At 44.8% G+C, this 14848-nt stretch overlaps 3 pseudogenes across 1 annotated transcript; all 3 read left to right on the top strand.

The window, feature by feature from the left end:
• The first annotated feature begins 611 nt into the window (after positions 1–611).
• On the top strand, positions 612–1258 carry LOC147441423 (uncharacterized; annotated as a pseudogene).
• Positions 1259–3026: 1768 nt separating this feature from the next.
• Positions 3027–4857, top strand: LOC147441422 (uncharacterized; annotated as a pseudogene). The gene is made up of 2 exons (XR_015184367.1): positions 3027–3649; positions 3733–4857. The product of XR_015184367.1 is annotated as an uncharacterized LOC147441422 (transcript).
• Positions 4858–5707: 850 nt separating this feature from the next.
• LOC147441421 (phototropic-responsive NPH3 family protein NPY1-like) lies at positions 5708–11282 on the top strand (annotated as a pseudogene).
• The last annotated feature ends 3566 nt before the right edge of the window (positions 11283–14848 follow it).

Here is a 14848-nt window from a genome sequence, read left to right as displayed (position 1 = left end):
TTACGAAATCCATCACAAGCTAGAAGTACAACGACGAACCAGCAGTAGCTTTCCTCAGTACTCACGCTAGCCAAGTTTTTCTCTCTCTCTATCTCTCTCATGAACTCCACAGAAGCATTTTGCCTGCAAAGTCCGCTGTCTACTGCTTTCTCGACAGCTAGCACTTGAATGGCTTGGAAGGCGTTTTTAGTTATAAACGGCTCTCTATTTCTCTCTCTCTATCTCTCTCTCTCTCTCTCTCTCACACACACACACACACACACACACACACACACACACACACACACACACACACACACACACACACACACACACACACACACACACACAGAAGCACTCTGCCTGCAATTACCGTGCAACTGACAGTGCTGCTCGATTATGCGCATTTCCTTTCAGCTGCACACTACCTTTTTCGTGCTGGGACTGAGCGCTATTCACCATGCGCATTCTGCAGGACCTGTAGCGAGCTAGCTCATAATAATTAAATGCATATCATATAGAGTATTTCAATTATTTACTTTGGATATTGCATTCATTCCTGTGGCGGACTGACCACTCTCTGTACCTAATGTGCTGTGTGTTTCACTATTTGCAGGTGAACACCTATCTCCATGGACCTCAACTCCTTGTGGCTAGATGACTCTCAAGAAAGTGTGCCCTCCACACAAATGGAAAACGAGATGCACTTCATGGAGGAGGACTGTGAAACCCCACCGCCACCTGCAGTATCGCAACTACAGGCCGTTGCAGTGCATGCTCCTCGCCTTGTTCGCCCCCATGGAAGGCCAATACAATTCGGGGCTCGAGGGTTAGCATCAGTCTTTACTAGTCGACCAGGTCCACTCCAATGCTTAGCTGCGGCTCGTCCTACACTCCATGGAACTTCGGCATTGCCAACCAACCCTGCTTTCCAACCACACCCACCACAGTTGCGATTGCCAATTGCTCCAAATTGTCCGGTGGGTGGCGGGACAAGGTTGGCTCCGATTCCAGTCTCAAGTGATAGCAACACCGCCACTATCGAGGGGGGATCCAACACCACTCCAGCCACAACCGCTATGTTGCCATCTTCTCGTAATGTGTGTCAGCTAGTTCCCACTAAAGCACCGTCCATTGGGGGACGTGTGAATTGGCGTCCACACGAGGTGATCATCTTGATGGAAGCCAAAAAGGAGCTAGAGGTCCGAATCATGGAAGGTGGGCTTTCAATTAGGCTAAAGGATCGATGGCAAGCGATCGCAGACATCTGTCGAGCTAGTGGTCTCCATCGTAGTAAAAGTCAATGCAAGAACAAGTGAGAGAAAATTAGTGGGATGTTCAATAGGATTCGAGACTATGAGAATCACATTCCTTCGGGATGGAATAGTTTCTGGCAAATGTCTCTAGCAGAGAGACGCGATAAAGGCTTGCTGATCGATGATTTTCCTAGTGATCTATATGACAAAATGGTTCAATTGTTTGCTGGCGATCGCAACGTGTATGTTGGAGCCAATTTGGTTGACACCCATCCTGACGACATTGCTCCAACAGGTGAGCATGGTGTCCATTTCTGTCTCTCTATCTCTCTCTTTCGTTCTCTCTCTATCTCTCTCTCTCCCCCTGTGTGTGTGTGTGGTAGGAAACTATCCCAAGAGACCTTAAAGATCTATCCGACGAGGAGAGTAGAACTCAAGACTTGTTATTCAAGAGGGAAATGGCATAACCAATCTACACACTTGGGTGATAGTCTTGGCACTACCACTGATAGAGAGAGAGAGAGAGAGAGAGAGAGAGAGAGAGAGAGAGAGAGAGAGAGAGAGAGAGAGAGGTATTTGCAAACGAATCTTGTAAATTGTTACATTCATTTTTTTTGCTGTGGTTCAGACACGCCAAAAACAGAAATTGAGGAAGGAAAATGGAAAGGAAACGTCTATCTGAAGAGCCTGCTAAGCCTTGCTTCACCCTCAATCAAAGTGGTAGATTCTCTTCTTCTCCTTTACCCCATTTATGCAAAGTAGACGTGCACTTTTTCCGTAAATGTTAATGGGCTCTCTCTCTATTCTATTGAAGTAGAATAGAGCTTGTTTTTTTGTCTTTTGCTGCTCATGAAATGCGAATATTGAAATCTGGGTGAAGCTTGCCCAGGCTGTCCCCGGATGATAGAAATGAAGAGGCTCATTGTTGTATCAGATTTTGCTCATGATTTGGGCAACGAGCGATGCGGTAGCTCGTTGTTGCAGATTTTGTGAGTGAAGTTGGGCATGTGACCTTGCATTCAATTTCAGAGTTTGTGAGTGAATTTGGGTATGTGATCTTGGATTTGAATGCCATGCTATGAAATGCACTACAATGCCATCAAATGCAATTGTTTGCCCAATTGAATATGTGTGTGATAATGTGAATATGTATGTGGCACTGCGAATTTAATGTGAATACTCATGTGATAATGTGAATTTAATGTGAACATATATGTGATAATGTGAATTTAATGTGAACATACATGTGATAATGTAACGGGTCCTATTTATAGCTCCCAAAAGTTACTGTAGTAACTGCCTGCGGCAATTACTACTGGCGTGACTGATCCATTGTTCGGCCTTTTAAGGGAAAGTTCTTGCCTGCTGAGGTTGTCCTTGCCTTCTACAAGCCCTGATATAGAAGATTTGCTACATGGTTGAGCCTTTGCTTACCGGCACAAAACCTAAACCAGATAGAATCTTGCATAAAAGTGAGACCTCAAGGATGTTGCAACTCAAGACCTGTTATTCGAGGGGGGGTCCCGGGGGGGGGGGGGGGGAGGGAGGGAGGGAGAGAGAAGAAGAAGAAGAAGAAGAATAGAATTTTAACGTCGTAGGAAACTATCCCAAGAGATCTTTAAGTCGTAGGAAACTATCCCAAGAGACCTTAAAGATCTAGCGGACGAGGAGTTGAACTCAAGACCTCATATACAAGAGGGAAATGGCATAACCAATCTACCACACTTGGGTGATAGAAAGGTTGTTCCATTTTCCTCTTTTTATTGGCACACACACCTATCCCTTGTTGAATGCCCAGTACTTATACAGTTGTACTCAATGAGCACCACGGATACTCATTTTTTCCTCTCTGGATCTCACATTCTGCCATCATCTCCGATATAGGATAGTCCCCACTTCATTTTGAGGCTTCTTTCATCAGTGCAAGCTCAGAATGCAGGCAACACAGCATGAGCTGTCATGGGTAGACTGACTACACGCTTTGGTGCGCGACAAGAACAAGCCAGACATAGAGGCTCTGTTGAAAGAGGGCCAAGCATCACACATTGTGGACAGGAGGGTGAATGGGAGAACTGCATTGCATGTGGCAGCACAGCTAGGTCTTACGGAGATAGTCGATTTTCTGATTAACGTGGGGCATGCAGATGTCCGTGCACGCTCCGATCCCGACCGAGACACCCCTTTGCATTTGGCTGCCCTCTGTGGCCATGAAGCTGTGGTAGAGAAGCTCCTTCAACAAGGTGCCATTCTTGACCTCACAGTTGAAGACTGGCATGGGGATACGCCTCTCCATGTTGCCGCTGGGGTGGGAAAACACAAGATCATCAAACGAATGCTCTCCGCTGCACCCAATCCTCAAGCTTGTGTCTTTGCAACAAATGCAGAGCTCAGAACTCCTTTACATTATGCTGCAGGCAAGCATGGTTCCTACATTGTTTATGATTGGATATAGTACTCTAACTTGAGTCTGTTATTGATGATAATGCTTTGCTTACAGGCTCAGGCAAGCTTAAAGCAGTGAATTTACTGCTCCAAACAAAGGAGCATCGAGCTCTCAAGGAAAGTGCCGATGAGTTCGGCGCTCTTCCATTTCACTTTGCCGCTCGCAGTGGCGACGTAGAATCCATGGAAAAGCTGCTCCCAGATAACGTCAATGTTGCATGCAAAAATGGTCTGACAGCCTTGCACTATGCAGCATGGGATGGAAGAGTCGCTGCCGTCGGGCTATGCTCAACGAGGGATCAGATACTCCTCTGCACTTGGCTGCCATTTCCCCAACGCCTGAGAGAGAGAGTGTCGTGGAAGCCTTAATCAGTAAATTTCCTGAGAGTTGGAAGATGGCAAATGGTAAAGGCGAACTTGCTATAGGTTTGGCTCATGAGTGCGACCATGGTGATGTCATAAGAGCAGCTCTTCGTGCTCTCAGTAAGAACAAGTCTTTTCTGAATCCCAAGCACAAGACCTCGGGGGCAACCTTGCTACATTTTGCGGCAGCACATGGTACAGAAGACGACACTGAATGGTTGGCTACAGCTTTAGAAAAGACCAAGCCTGTCAGTGCTATCCGTGATGGGTCCGGAAGGTCTCCCCTCCATTGGGCTGCCATAAAGGGCAACGCAAGTTTCTTGAAAGCGCATGCGGTGTCTCTCAATGCGGATCTTATACAGAAGAGCGATGGCCATGAAACGCCGCTGTTTCTTGCTCTTGGAGCAGACCACCTGAATTTTGCAGAGGAGCGTTTGAAGTGTGATAAGGAGGAGGTTAAATTGGACTCTACAGCCAAGTGGAGGAAAGTTTGCAGAGGAGGTTTTGAAGTGTGATAAGGAGGAGCTTAAATTGGACTCTACAGCCAAGTGGATGAAGTGTTTCACCAATTTCCGATTTTTCCTCACCAATCCCAGTTGAGAAGTGTTATGTCAAGGATCAGAAACATGATGGCGTGATTTGCAACCATCTAAATTGTTATTAGATGCTCTCTTTCACAAACTATCCAATTGTTTTCTGTCCAAGACAAAATGGTCAACTGTCATGTCAATGTGAGTCAAGTGAACTTCTCAAAACCACTAAGGAGAGTAGCTTGATCCGGAAAAGTTCTCGGGAATTTCGGTTGGATGCCACTAGGATTTTGACTCAAGGCATCTATCTATATCTATACTATTAATAATGGGGGGAGGGATTCCGCCCCCCCCCCCCCCCCCCCCCCCCCCCCCCCCCCCTTCCCCCCTACACGTGTCGAGAGCTCTTGCATCCGGTAGGAAGAAGAAGAAGATTGTGGCTTTGTGTGTGTGTGTGTGTGTGTGTGATGAGAGAGAGAGAGAGAGAGAGAGAGAGAGAGAGAGAGAGAGATGCCACAGCCTACAAGCCATTTTGGAACTTGGGTCTCACTAACCACTTGCCATTTTGGAACTTGGGTCTCACTAACAACTCGCCGCCCAATTACTGCAAGGCTTCCTTCGCTTCACCCTCCTCGCTACTTTTACTTTAGCTTCCTCGCGACTCAGAGGGGAGAGAGCCATTTTGGAACTTGGGTCTCACTAACCACTTGCCATTTTGGAACTTGGGTCTCACTAACGACTCGCTGCCCAATTACTGCAAGGCTTCCCTCGCTTCACCCTCCTCGCTACTTTTACTTTAGCTTCCTCGCGACTCAGAGGGGAGAGAGAGAGAGAGAGAGAGAGAGAGAGAGAGAGAGAGACGCCAGTGGAGCTGCAAAGCTACGAGCTCCAGCTTTGGTCGGTGAGTACCCTCCTCCCTTTGCAATATGCACACTCAGAGAGTACCCTCCTCCCTCTCCTAGCATGGCTTCTCGGAGCTAGCACATATGGAGACGAGTGTGAATGCAGAGCAATAGCAAGCCTGAAGACTTTGAGACACTGCCTTGAAATGGTGGTGCGCCTTGGAGTGTAGTATCTGAGTGAGGACATCATGCAAATTAGTAGGGCACTGGATGTGCATGAGTGTCGATAAGGCCGATGCTTCTCTATGGGAAGAAGGATCATCCTGTGGGTTGCACTAGTACAAAAAACAATTACAACGCGTTTCGAAGTCTCCACATTGGATGGAGAGAGAGAGAGAGAGAGAGAGAGAGAGAGAGAGCCTTACCAAATTTGTGTCCAGATCTGAAGAGCAGGAAGAGATGGAGGACTAGGAAGGTCGAGGCCCCTAATTGCTAGCTCTGGTTCCTGCGTGAGTATTGTAGCAACGTCAACAGCTGCTCTCTACTAACGACTAGCCTAATCATCACATGCAGCGGCTGCTGCCCCAAAAGACCACCCAACCCCTGATCAAGTTCTGCATGGCTCGGATTAATTTCAATCGAGTAGATAATGAGATTCATGTGCACCTTTCAGACATTCCGGGTGGTCCTGATGCCTTTCAACTTGCTGCGAAGTTCTGTTGGAGCTAACTGCTACAAATGCAGTGGATAACAAGGTCATGCTTCAGAATTGGAAGGAATGTACTAGAGCTTTATAATATAGTTGTGAATGTGTATTGATTGAAGCTGAGGAGCTTGGAATTGTAAACATGTGCATAGATGCTGTAGTCATGAAGGCCTGCACTGACCCTAACCTGCTTGCATGGCCAATGCCCAACAACTCGATGCAGAGTCCAAGAGGAAGCTTTTTATGGAATGGGATTAGCACAGGGGCAAGGGCGAAGAAGCCTCGCATGGATTGGCGGTAAGCCGAATTGCTGCGATAGTGCGTATCGCAGACAAGGGAATAGGCTCAAGCATGTAAGTGTGAGTACGGTTTCCTCTCTCAGCGAAGAACATGGTTTTGTAGTTGGGGGCAATATAGGTGGTGTAATGTATGAAGCGTGGCTGACCGGATTTCTCCCAAGCCGTAATACATTGGCGTTGTAGAAAAGCTTCATTCACTTGAGAGTCAATTGAAGATCATGTAGCAAGTGTAATGCATCCCATCTCCCAAACCACTTCTTTATGTCTTGCATCCATCCCGTGCTCAAGATCTTGCTTTTATGCGTCTTTTGAAATTTTTTTCTTGCTTCCCATGCAATTGTAGGAAGTCGATGTGAGGGGTTTTGACGCATCTTTATCATGTACTCCACAACCCTTTCCATGCCCATAACCTCAATTGGAAGAGATCCCGACTCAAGAAGTAGGAGCATATATGGTGTTTGTGTCTTAACTTGGAGAAAGTTTGTAAGAAAACGCTTTTGGACATTCTCAAACTCTTTCCAAGTAGACTTTGAGATGCTCCCGCCCCACACTTCAACTCCATAAAGAAGAACCGGTGTCACCAATGCATCAAAAAGATACTTCTTGAGAACCCAACACTTGATGTTTCCCGCATTACACATGTTCTCAAATGCATAATATGCTCTCTTTCCCGCTTCCAAACGACGCATAGCACATTCATGCCACTTGTGATTGGATGGAACCTCAAGGCCAAGGTACTTAAAGCTCTCAACAACTTCAAATGTCTCATTGTTGTACACAATGCATGGCTTCTCCTTATGGTTGGTTTTCACAAGCATAACCTTTGTTTTGGATTCATTTACAATCAGCCCACTATGCAAGCAAAAATTCTCAAGGACAACCATAAGCTTTTGTGCATCTTCTAAAGTGTGTGCTAGAAGCACTACATCATCCGCATACAACAAAAGCATGATTACCGCATTGAAAATAGTCACCTCTTCAATGCCTTCTTCTTGCATGAAGTCAAGTACCATTTGTTCCAATTGATCGATGCATAGACCAAAGAGAGTTGGTGACAATGGACATCCTTGTTTAACCCCAATAGTGCTTACAAAAATTTCTGAAATTTCTCTTCCTATGCGCAATTGACAAATCACCTTCTCATAGATTCGAGAAACCGCAAGCATAAACTCACTTGGCACTTGGAGTTCTTCCATCCTTCTCCACAAATTGTTACGTGGAATCATATCAAAGGCTTTCTTAAAGTCCACAAAACAACAATACAATCGCTTGCCTTTCAACCGACTTTCCTCCATGAGAACACGAAGAGTGACAAGATGATCAATGGTGCTATGGCATCGACGAAAACCCGCTTGTCCCTTTGCACGCTTGTCATTCTCTTCAGCCCAATCACTCAATTTCATCTCCATTATGCACCCAAACAACTTTGCCATAAGAGACCCAATCATTATAGTCCGGTAGTTGCTTACATTCTTTACATCCCCTCCTTTATACAAAGGCTTAACCCAATTAGTACTCCGATCATAAGGCATACCATGTTGAAGTGCAAGGTTGAACATATCACACATCGACTCATGGGTAAAATCTCCCGTCCATTTGATCATCTCCGGCTTGATACCTTGAAGATCTTCCGCTTTGCGAGTGGCCAACTTTTCAAACCCACCGCATATATCCTCAATAGTCAAAAAAGACGGCATACATGGGAGTGAACCATAAAATGGCATTTTTTCAGTATTTGCTTGCTCATATAATTGCTTACAATGTGTGTACATATCCACTAGACTCAAGTTACCAAAATTCTGAACCCGCTTGCCTCTCAAGTTTCTCCAAAATCTTCCACATGCATGTGCCTTTTCTTGGACCTCAAATTCTTGTTGCTTTACTTCCCATCTTCTTCTCTTCTTTTGAATCAATGCCTTGTATGTATGCAAATGACTTTGATAGTTGTCTTTGTCCATAGTTGCATCAAGCTTTATCAAGGACTTTCGAGCATCTTGACATTCTTTATCAAACCACCTTTTGCGTGATCTATCTTTGTTGATACCATGGAGATGCTTTATGGCAAAGCATTCTTACGCACAAGAACAAATAGCTTTCTTGAAAGCTTCCCATTTAGTTTCCAATGGTGCATCACATTGAAGCTTTGTCATCCATAATTTTTGCTCAACCATTTCAATGTACATTGGTGCCCATTTGAAATCCATACATAGTGATAACTTCTCTTTCCTTTGGCTGAGATTATCATGCTTAGTTGCTTCTCCACATGAAAGGTCAATACATAAGGTGCGATGGTCGGATTCCGGGGTCCATTGACCAAACATAAAACTCTTTATGCGATACATGATGGCTTCAGAGAGTAGCATATAGTCAATCACACTATCCCCATTATGTCTCCTACATGTAAATCCATTGGTTCCACTCCACAAAGATACACCATTGGCAATGAGCATACCCGTGCTATTACACATGTGTAAAAGTAACTTTCCATAGTGATCCGGCTCTTTCTCATCCATTGAAGTACGATCATACAAGTGAACTTCCTCCAACTCCCTTGAAATGTATGGCATATAAAATTGTTGAGTATCATGTTGCAATGTTTTTGTGCGAGCATTCATATCCCCAAATACAATAACATCACCTTCACCTTTGAAATAAGCAATGTCCTCTTCCAAATAAGAAAAATGGTTGATCTCTATCCATGCAAGCATAAAAGGGAGAATCATGATGAGGAATGTAGCAACTGGCTATAAAAATGGGTGCTCTTTTTGGTGTCATAATTTTCAGCCATACATAACGTTTGTACTTGTCATCTTTCACAATTGATACAAAATCTTCCAATCCTTTCTTAACCATACATGCTAACCCTCCTTGTCCTCTTCGTTGCTTGAGATTCTTTGACCACATCAATGAATGTACATTGTAATCCTCCAAGCCGTTAATCCTTTGTGTATCATGCTCCCAAGTTTCAACAAGAAGTACAACATCGGCTTTGCTTGTTAGTTCATCAATGCCAACCCCCGCATTCCATGGGTATCCATTACAATTCCAAAAGCATATTTTCAATTGTAACTCAGTCTCATAGGTCACGCATCCCGATTTGCTTGAGAGACTTTCCTCCTCCTTGGGCACATTTTCTTCATTAGAGATCTCCTTGTTTTTATTATTCTTTTCCTCATATGCCTTGCGACGCATATTTTGTTGCTTAATAGTGCGATCTTCACATACAAAACATTTTGTATCCCTCAAATAGATCCAACTATTATCAAGGATAATCTTTCGCTTGGTCTCATCCGGCATGGTGCATACAATTGGCCGTTCTCCCGAGCGAGGAGCTCCTTGCTTCCCCACTCTATGTGCTCCATAGACCATAACTCCGGACATGCCAAAGTGGGTTTTGAAGAAATCTTCAATAACAATGGCAAGAGAAGGAGGTGTCTCTAACTTCTCTTCGGGAATTCCACGAATAACAATGTTCCTGGAACGTCGCTCCCGTTCCTTCAACTCCTCCACATCCACATTCTCAACATTCTTTGTTTGAACCATAGCTTGCATGAGTGAGGAATTAGAAACCACATTGCTACCACATACATCAGCCCAAGACTTGTTTGTGCATACATTTTTCATGTCGCATACATCCCGGCTCATAGTGTCAAATTTCTCCTCTTTCAATACATGGTCATGCTCTACTTTGCTCATCCGCTCCTTCAAAGCATTCAAGCCCACAAGAGAGCGTTTACATTCCTTGACTTCCTCTTCAAGTTGCACCAAACGTGTTGTTTGCATCTCAAGTGTCCTCTTGAGATTCTCATTCTCAACCACAAGTACCCTTAGTGTGCCATTCTCTATTGCAAGTGCTCGTAAGTCTTCGCCTTGTTTGTTTACGGTCTCTTGCAATGATACCAAGTACGCCATGATCATGGTTTTCGATGTCGTTGGTTGGGTGGTTGTGTTGCTATCTCCACACTTAGGAGATTTTGGATCATTTTCCACAATGGTTGTGGACCTTGTTGAAGAAGAAGAACCCTTGCGAGTGCCGGAAGACATTGTATGTAAAATAGGAGATGAGAATCAATTTTGTTGAACCTATTCACTTCGGAAATGCTGCTACAGAAACGCCTTCCATAACTTTGAAAATTTCTGTCTTTACATCAATGCGTAGAGGACTTTGTGCTCGTCGATTGAGGCTATAGATCACCCAAATCGGAGTTCGGATGAAGAAGTTATGATCAAAAGAGTGGACTGCTGTCTACTAGGTGAAAAAACGGCTGCGTTTTTTGAGAGAGAGAGAGAGAGAGAGAGAGAGAGAGAGAGAGAGAGAGAGAGAGAGAGTATATTGTCTGAGTGTGCCCTGTGCCTCCTGGCTGCACAGCGCGACAATGAGAGCTGGCAGCGTACCTGGGCTCCAAGCCTCGAAGCAGTGTTCGGGAAAAATGTGTCGACTTTTCAATTTCATTTTCAATTTCAAGAATTCCGGTTGAAGGCAAGTGGAAAAAGGAGAAATTCCACCCCAAAATAGAGGAAATTAGTGTAAAAACCCAAAAAATAAACCCAATTTTCTAAATTTCCTCTTGGAAAATTCAAGAAAGGGAATTTTGTATGTTTGGAGAAATGATTTCTCCCGAACGCTGCCTCCAAGGTACTGGCTTCACCTCGAGGCTCGAGCTACAAGCAGACTCACCTTTCAATTTCAAATTGCTTTGAAGAGTGGGCGTAGCTGGGGAGTCAAGGCGCCATCCATGGATGGTCCTCTTCTAGTGATGTGGCTGCCATCTTCCATGGCCGATCACACTTCCAGCGTGGCTACCAACCTCGAACAGCAGCGCAGCCTCCAAGCCTCCTACTTTCATGGGCAACCGGAAAAATAAATTTTCCAAACCTACAAAATTCCTTTCCTTGAATTTGCCAAGAGGAAATTTTTAAAAGTAGGTTAATTTTTTGGGTTATTACACTATTTTTCTCTATTTTGGGGTAGAATTTCTCCTTTTCCCGTTGCGCTCAACCGGCATTTTGCAAATTGAAAACGGCACTATATAAAGCTCCGACAGATTTTTCTCGAACACTGCTCGGTAGACGCCTCAAATAGCGAGCAAACTCCTCGGAAGTTGACGAACTGACACCGCACGTCCTGGAGTTGTGGGGCTGATAAACAAGCCTTGCGCTCACAAGTTATGAGTCACGACTCACAAAGTCGAGAGAGGTGTGCAGTAACCTGCAAACCGAGGGAAAAGGAGAAGGATGAGAGAGAGAGAGAGAGAGAGAGAGAGAGAGAGAGAGAGAGAGAGAGAGAGAGAGAGAGAGAGAGAGAGAGAGAGAGAGAGATGATCTAGCTATTTATAAATTAAATTGTAGGCTCCTGTCATTCCATGCTCCCCAAGTGACTCTCTCTCTCTATGGTTGTGTGTGTCTCTCTCTATCTCTCTCTAGCGATGATGAGGCTTCCGGCGATTTGCTAGGTGATGTGCAACAAACAATCAATTTTTGTATCTCTCTCTCTCTCTGTCTCTCTCTCTCTCTCTCTCTCTCTCTCTGCTCCTCATAGTGGGCCGGCCAGATATCTGACATGACCGAAGTAGCTGCAGTCTGTTGCACATCCGATTTTGCGTTGGCCTCCACCACTTTCTTTTCAAGGATGCTTACAACTTGCGCCAGGGCCGACCAGCTCAACCACATTTTGCTCTCGTTGCCGTTGCATTACTTATGTTTCAACAGCAAGGGGCAACTCACGACTGACTCTCCAATATTACAACTACTGTAGACCTCTCTCGAGGGATGGACAGATGGTAATGTCGTCCCTCATGGTCTCTTCATCTTTCATACCATTTCTTACATGGACCATGTCTACCGCCATATCAACCATGTGATCTATTGCGATGCCCATGGGTTATAAGGGAAAAGTGAGCTTCATGTGATTGATCACTAGAGTGAGCTTCACGTGGCTGCTTCTGCGCATTGCCACAATGGAAGTGGCTGGCCATAGCTCAAGAGAAGGGGCACCCTTGCCAGTCCGGGTAGTTGGTGTCTATCCTCAATTCGAGAGCCCCCCTTTCTCCTCTCTTCCTCTCTACCTAATGGCCAAAATTGACTCTCATCGATCCATGTATAGAATAGGCAACGACGTGCCTCAACGACAGTTTGAATTCCTTCCAAGCCCATATGGTAGGCCGAGCTCATTTTGCAGTGGTTTCAAGCCTTGGGGTTTCTTAGGCCTGCATATTTGTGAAGGTATGATGATAGAGAGAGAAAGAGGGAGTGCAGTAGGATGCAAGAGGGAGTCCATGTATACCTGTTACGTCTTCCCCTACTTTTTTGCATCTCTCGCTCTAACTTTGTGTTAAGGCAGTCATATATTGCTCTACTGCTTGCTGACAAGCACACCCTCAAGGCTATACATCCTTGAGCTGCGTGTACTAATTGCGTGTTCCAACTAGCAAGCAGACCATAAAACCCATACTTTTCCCTTGGGGAGGAGTCATTGAATTGGAGTGTTTAGATGAGAGAGAGAGAGAGAGAGAGAGAGAGAGAGGTCGCCTGATTTGTTCAACCCAACAGGTTGTGATGAAGACAATGGCTTTGCATGGGCATTTGTTTGCAATCGTTGGGTCTATCCACACAAATTTTGAAGACCTTTCTATTTTGCAGTTCTATCTTTGCATGTTCTCTGTTGGTAGATCTTATACAATGTCTGGTACAAAATAAAGTAAAAAATTGAAGTCATTATTATCATCACCATCATCATCAACATCAATGTCCAAGGATGCCCGGTATCGGGTATTGTCCGAGAAAGTATTTCATCGATCACTGAAGAGCATCGTCAATGTCCGCCTTTGTGAATAGTCATATTGGATGTCTCCCATGTCATGCTAGAATATTCTTGAGTCTTGAGCACTCTGCAATGAATAGAGAGAGAGAGAGAGAGAGAGAGAGAGAGAGAGAGAGAGAGAGAGAGAGAGAGAGAGAGAGAGAGCATTGGTGTGAAGGTCAAATCATTGGCTTTGTGTCCACGTAGAGAGAAAGAGGATTTGCATGTAGGAGCATGTAGAGAGAGAGAGCAAGAGAGAGAGAGAGAGAGCATTGGTGTGAGCGTCAAATCATTGGCATTGTGTCCACGTAGGGAGAAAGAGGATTTGCATGTAGGAGCATGGAGGAGAGGAGAGAGAGAGTGCATTGCGGTGAGCCCCAAAACTCAAAATAAGGATTGAGATTTTACACCCAATGTAGGGTACAAAATTTTTCCAAACCTACAAAATTCCTTTCCTTGAATTTGCCAAGACGAAATTTTTAAAAGTAGGTTAATTTTTTGGGTTTTTACACTATTTTTCTCTATTTTGGGGTAGAATTTCTCCTTTTCCCGTTGCGCTCAACCGGCATTTTGGAAATTGAAAACGGCACTATATAAAGCTAAGACAGATTTTTCTCGAACACTGCTTGGCAGACGCATCAAATAACGAGCAAACTCCTTAGAAGTTGATGAACGGACACCGCACGTCCTCGAGTTGTAGGGATGATAAACAAGACTTGCGCTCACAAGTCGAGAGTGGCATGCAGTAACCCGCAAACCGAGGGAAAAGGAGAAGGATGAGAGAGAGAGAGAGAGAGAGAAGAGAGAGAGAGAGAGAGAGAGAGAGAGAGAGAGAGAGAGAGAGAGAGAGAGAGAGAGATAGATAGATAGATAGATAGATTTTATTATCGTCGTCGGAGGTCAAATATGACCTATGGGACCAAAGTTACATGTGGTGTAGTATGTGTATGGCTGATGAGTGACTCTCGATGCTCCAAAATTGTAGTGATGAGAGTCGCAATGGAGAGCCCACACTTTGGCTGGGAGAGGAAAGTGTGTAGGTCTAAGTTATGGCTGAAAATGTGAGAGAAGCAAGTTTGGATGTGATAAAAAGCTGAGCACTCTAGTAGTGTGTGGTACTCAGACTCTCAAACTTGCAGTGAGCATAATGTGCACAATCGATTTGACTCTTCTCCATTACCCCAACGCCCTATCTCGCATCGAAGGAAATGGGAGCTAAGCCGAATTGCTGCGATAGTGCGTATCGCTGACAAGGGAATAGGCTCAAGCATGTAAGTGTGAGTCGGGTTTCCTTTCTCAGCGAAGAGCATGGTTTTGTAGTTGGGGGCAATATAGGTGGTGTAATGTATGAAGCGTGACCCACCGGATTTCTCCCAAGCCGTAATACATTGGCGTTGTAGAAAAGCTTCATTCACTTGACAGTCAATTGAAGCATCATGTAGCAAGTGTAATGCATCCCATCTCCCAAACCACTTCTTTATGTCTTGCATCCATCCCGTGCTCAAGATCTTGCTTTAATGCGTCTTTTGAACTTTTTTGCTTGCTTCCCATGCAATTGTAGGAAATCGATGTGAGGGGTTTTGACGCATCTTTATCATGTACTCCACAACCCTTTCCATGCCCATAACCTCA

This window comes from Adiantum capillus-veneris, chromosome 15 (genome assembly GCF_014529385.1).
Source record: "Adiantum capillus-veneris isolate H3 chromosome 15, ASM1452938v2, whole genome shotgun sequence".
Taxonomy (NCBI): domain Eukaryota; kingdom Viridiplantae; phylum Streptophyta; class Polypodiopsida; order Polypodiales; family Pteridaceae; genus Adiantum; species Adiantum capillus-veneris.
Note: the sequence above shows the minus strand (reverse complement) of the source record. Positions and strands in the feature narration are given on the sequence as shown.